Here is a 6,566-nt window from a genome sequence, read left to right as displayed (position 1 = left end):
AAGGTAGCAGAATACAACAATTACTAATAGGGCATGATGTAAAATTGTGGATGTGTAACCGACGTGATTCTGCAATCTGCATTTGGGGTAAAATTGGGGGTTCATAACCCACTTCAATCTAATGTATGAAATATGATATGTCAAGAGCTTTGTAATGTTGTGAACAACCAATAAAAAAAAGAAAAAAAAACCAAAAATAATTGTATGTTTTAGCATTAAAAGAGAGTAAAATTATGGCATTTGCAGGTAAATGGACAGAGTTGAAGAATATCATGCTAAGTGAAGTAAGACAATCTCAAAAAAACAAAGGCCATGTGTTCTCTCTGATAAGTGGATGCTGATTCATAATGGGGATGGGTGAGACAAGGGAAAAATTGAGGAACTGTGATTGGGCAAAGGGGAGGGAGGGTGGGGTGGATGCATGGTGGGTGGGAAAGGTGGTAGAATGAGATGAACATCATTACCCTAGGTACATGTATGACTGCATGTATGATGTGACGCTACATTGTGTACAACCATTAAAATGAAAAGTTGTGCCGCAATTGTGCACAATGAATCAAAATACACTCCAGTGTTATACATACCTAATTAAAATAAATTAATTAATTTTTAAAAATCGTATTTTTTAGCTGACTTTAACATATATCATTTACTCTTCTCAATAATAAGCTGGGCTTAGTATTATCAACATTATAGTGATAACTTTATGAAGAAAGGCTCAAAAATCATAATTGTTAATATAAGAAAAAGACTGTTGATAATGGAAGTCACAGTTCTAACAATAAGTTAGGAAGTGATTACATGTTTCAGTCCCACAGTAATATGACAAAAGCTTATTATGTATCATATGGATCATATAATATTTTAATAACTTATAAATGAAGAAGTTACACAACAAAAGGTGAATATTTAAAAATCAATTTCATAGAATATTTCATGGTGGAGTAAGTGAAGTTCTGAAAGTCTAAGATCACAAGGACGTTTGTTCTTTTTTTAAAAAAATATTTTACGTCTCAGTTGTAGTTGGATACAATACCTTTATTTTATTTATTTTCATGTGGTGTAGAGGATAGAACCCAGGGTCTCACAAGTGGTAGGCGAGCACTCTATTACTGAGCAACAACCCCAGCCCCAAGACGTTTGTTCTTAAAACTGGATTCAAATGTTTCTGAAATGGCATGGAACTTTTTCAAAAGCAGATTTTCAGGTCAAATTTTCACACTTTCCAAACATTGTTTCCTTCACTGTATTTTCTGTTTGTTTTGCAGACATTACATGATTTATTGACTGTCATTGTAAGTCATGTGTACCATGTGTATTTATCTGCTCTTCCAAATAAAACTTTTAGGTCCCTGAAGGCAGAAATTGCCCCATTCACCTTGTATCTTCACAGTTACTAAGTCTTTATCATTAATGATATTAATAAGAATGATCCTTGGCACTTTGGGAAATCCAGTTGGAGCAGTGGCAATCTTATCATTTTGTATTAGTCAAAATTAAGTCATACAGATATAGATATGATGATATTATACTATTAATTGAAGTTATTGACATTGCAAATATCATACGACGGAGTTTGTAATGGTTAGTTTTATATGTCCATTTCATTTGGCCACACGGTGCACAGAAATTTTGTTAAATTGTATTCAGGGTATGTTTGTGAAGGTGTTTTTAGATGAGACTGACATTTGCATCAGTAAACTCAGTAAAGAAGATTGCCTTCCCTGATAGGGCTAGTTCTAATCCAATCACTTAAAAGCTTTTATGAAACAAAACTTTCACCATTCTGCAAGTAGGAGGGAGTTCATCCTACCTGACGGCATGACATGAGACATGAACTGGTCCTCAAGCTTGCTGACTTTCATACTACAACTACACAATGGCTCTCCTTGGCCTCTAGCTTGGTGGCTGATCTTCTGGGTCTTTTTAGCTTCCATAATCATGTGATCCAGTTGCAATTCTGTTTCTCTGAATAATTCTGACTAATACAGATTCTTTTGACAACATTCACTCTGTTCAAGCTCTGCCCTCAAACATGTTAGTACATGCTACATGTGGGATTTGGGCTAGGATCTAGAGAAGCAGGTGAAACACATCGTCCCTGCTTTCAAAGGATGTTCTAAACAAATCAAGGCTACAGACATACACATAAAATATAAGCAGTGCCCAGAGGCGCATGGTGAATGTCAAATAAGTAAAACCTGTAGTAAATAATGCTGGAACATTGAAGGACTGTTGCTGGATTCATAGATAGTATGGCCATTCATCCCGGTTTACCTGGGTTGGTCTGATATGCCTACTGTCTCAACATTATTATTTATAGCATCGTTTCACTCTCAACAATGTTCCAGATAGACAATAAATTATAAGGTCACCTCACTCACAGATGGGGAGAGGAGCAAAGATTTCTTTAAAAGGTGAATTGTGGGCCAAGTCCTAAAGGAAGTAGCAGATATGAATCACAGATATGGCATTTTGAAATTCGACTTTTATTATTTCTTTAAATTTGCAGCCATGAATTGCTTCAATCCTGCTGTCTGCCTTCATTCTGGAGAATCCTATGAGAAAATAAGACATAGTTTACAAGAAAGGAACAGACTGTCTCACTGATGTCTCAGCATTCCTTCTCCAGTGGATGACAGTTCAAGTTCAGCATCACTGTGCCAGTATGGTAGGAAGCCATGTGGTGTCATAAGCCCCTTTGTAGTTACAGTTGCTAAAGCAATTACTTGCAGGAATTAATATTCACTGGAATAAATTAGGTAAAAAGTCACGTATTTAACTTCCATTCATTCAAAATAATTGCCTGCTAAATTAAAATTGGCTCACATTTGAGAAGATAATGTAAAAATGTCTTTAGTGGACATATTTGAATGCTTATCAACACAGATGGAAAGGAGAAGCATTTGGAGAATGCTAATATAACATTTAAGTAGGTTTTGCATGAAAATCATGTTCAACCTTTCAAAGCAATATAAAGATGCAACCCCTGGCAACTAATGCCACGCCCCCTGATAGAACTGGCTTCTGTACTAGGTTTTAATGAGATCAGAATTTTTAAAATAAAAGAGGAGCCGTGGCATAGTCATATTTTTCATGCAGTGAAAAAAGTGTATTATATTCTTTCTGAGTACATTTATATAAATTAAAAATGTAGACTATATGATTTCACAGAGAAAGGGCCACACTGTCTCCCTAGTCAATGGTGTCTATTATAAATTATTAACCCTTTGAGAACAGTGGCTTGTCGTATTCATCTTGATACCTCTCATATATAATACACTATTACTCTATTAATACCTGGTTAATAGAAGATACTTAAAACTATTTGTTAAACTAGCTTGACAGAATATATGTTAATGACTAAACTATATACAGAAGTAGATATTACAGTGATTGATTTCTAAAATAAATTCTTAGGTATTTTATGTACAGGTATTTGACTTTTGGATGTATGAACTATATTTTTGAGTCATATACTTACTTACCATAGACTTAATATCACCAATTGCACACTCAGAAGCTAGTCAGGGTACATTCATAAGAATTATTTAATAGTGATTAATGGAGAGTAAATCATAGGGAAATTTTTAATACTTTAAATAGTTTTGCTTTTCAGGCCCACACAGAAAATCCAATTCATAACATTTTCTGTGATGCCTACTAACATGACAAACTTCTTGAATGTTTGCAATTTCTGCCTGCTTATCAGTGCTCAAATGAATGAAATAGTCTACAAACTTTTTATTCACACTCTCTTAAATCACACAGGATATTTTATCAACAATCAGTGAAAAAGTCTAGGGTATTGCCACTGCGTGTCATTGGTATGTTGTGTAATTGTAAGCAAATCATTTAACATTTCTGAGTCTCAGTGTGTTCATCTACAACATATTGGTGAGGCTGAGGATTGTTCTAAGAATCTTCATATCTTGCATAAATTATGTGAGTTTAGAGATTTCAAAAATTTGGATACTGAGATAGTTTGTGTGATATCTTTCAGTAATACACAATTTAAGAAAATGAAACAGTGATATACACTTTAGTTAAATGATAATTCATATTTTAAAGATTCAGTAAAAACATGGAATATAATTTTCCATATTAACAATTTCCTAGTTATTAATCTTTGTTAGTCAAAAATCCAAGAATGTAAAAAGAGGAAAAAAGTTCAGCCAGGACCAAATCAGACTTAAATGAAGACACACTAGGGTCATATACTTTTTTATATTATAAAACACACAAATGATAACAATGAATTAATATGAAAATTGTTTCCTAGAATGAACCTGCAGGCTGCATTATATAGTTTGACAGTTTATCATGAAGAAATACAGCAGAGAATTGCTAAATATCCACATCACTTGTGCTGTCATGGCTCATTATGTAACAGTAATTTTTAGTCTTTTTTTGGGATACAAAACCTCTTTGAGAATCTCATCAAAGTTACTGATCAGTGCATTAATTAGCATTTTCTAGGTTATGGTATGTAACAAAAACTTTGAGATTTTATGGACTTATAATACAAAAACATTTAGTTCTTGTTCAAGTTTCATAAAATCTGTAGGTTCATTGTGATTGTGCTACCAGCTGGTGACTGATGGTAAGTCTGTACCAACATGCCTCTTCATTTCAGGACTTAGTTTGAAGGATCTGCCCTTATCTAGGTGCTGTGGACTAAATGTTTGCATCTCCCTACAATTTACATAATGAAACCTGACCCCCAACTTGATGGTATTTGGAAGTGAGGCCTTCGGGAGGTATTTAGATCATAAGAGTGAATCCCTCAGTAATGGAAATAGTGCCCATATAATAGAAGTCCTGGAAAGCTCCCTTGCCCCTTCTGCCATGTTTTCAGAAAAACCAGCAAGAAGACAGCCATCTATGAACCAGGAAATGAACCTCACCACACACAGAATCTGCAAGTGCTTTGATCTTGGACTTCCTAAACAAATTCCTGTTGTTTCTAAGCCATCTAGTCTATGGTAATCTGTTTGAGCAGATTGAAGGATTAAGACACTTGGACATGCCATACTCATCACAAAGGATGGGAACTTGAGAGAAACTGAGCCAGACCCTGTAATAAAATTCAAAACTTCTGTTTAACCATGATCAACATCACATCCATAGCATATTCCTTTTTCCAGGATATACCATGAAGTCAAGACCCAAATTAATGAGGCAAGAATATTAAGTAGTTATAAATATCTATATGTCTGTCTATATACATCTGTATTTATCTAACTATCTCTATCTACCTATTATCTATGTATCTATCTTATCATTATTCATTGGAAAGTCTCTTGACAGGTATTATCATACCATTATGGATAAGAGTGGATTTGCAAATACTGGGAAAAATAATCCAATTTACTACCATTTTCACAGGAAAATAAAACTATAACCACAGCTTCAAATTTTGTAGGGGTACCAAGCTGTCTTTCAGACAAATAGCCAAGTAGCAAGGCAGTGCCACCTCTGGCATAGTTCAACACGTTTGACAAATGATCTTGAAAAAAACTACCTCAGGTAGGACTTTCCAAAAAATAAGTCTTTTTCCTTTCTCAGCTTTCTGACTTACAGAATTGTTGCCTTTGTGAAGACTGTCATGGAAAGATTGATTCTTTCAATGAGATGTCTGGATGTACAGGGAGGAACGGACTGATAAATGGGTCTACTCAAAAAATTCTCAAGTAAAAAATTATATCTTAAAATTATATTTTAAAATTAATTATATCTTAATTTAATTTTCTAATAAACCTGAACAAGTAGCCCACTAATTAGCATTTTACCATGATTTGATAGAACTTGGATTAACTACCGATCTCACTAGCTTCAAAACATGTAAATTTTTTTTAAAGGAGTAATGGAATGATTCTGTGCAGATCCTGGGGGAAGAGGTTAGGCACAAACAAAATAAAACAAAAAATTAATCAAATAATTTGTGAACTGAACAGCAGCAATTAATGTTAATAGTGGTCATAGGCAGAATTAAAAGTTTAACATCTCTTGAAAACCAGAAGACAACCAATACCTGGAAAGTACAAGGACATATCTCCAACACAGAATAGAGTTTATACATTTGGATTTGTTTTTTGTTATAGTTTGAATGTGAGGTGTCCCCCCAAAAAACTCATGAGTGAGACAATGCAAGAAGGATTAGAGGAGAAGTGATTGAGTTATGATCACATTAACCCTATCAGGGATTTAATCACCTGCTGGATTAACTGAGTGGTAACTAAAGGCAGAGAGAGTGTAACTGGAGGACTTGGGTCCTTGGAGGGCATGGCCATGGTGTATAAATTTTGTGTCTGGAGAGTGAAGTCTTTCTCTGCTTACTGATCATCATGTGAACTGCTTCCTTAGCCACAATCTTCTGCTATGATGCTTAACTTCACCTTGAGCTCCAGGGAATGCAGCCTATAGTGTATGGATTGAGACCTCGGAAACCATGAGCCCCAAACAAAATTTTCCTCCTCCCAAATTTTTCTGGTTGGGTCTTTTAGTCGCAGCAGCGATAAAACTGACTAAAACATTTTGAAGTTATGTTTACACCGTGTAATGCA

The sequence above is a fragment of the Spermophilus citellus genome, assembly GCF_964194105.1.
Source record: "Spermophilus citellus genome assembly, chromosome: 8".
Taxonomy (NCBI): domain Eukaryota; kingdom Metazoa; phylum Chordata; class Mammalia; order Rodentia; family Sciuridae; genus Spermophilus; species Spermophilus citellus.
The sequence above is the reverse complement of the archived record's forward strand: the minus strand, read 5'-3'. Positions refer to the sequence as shown.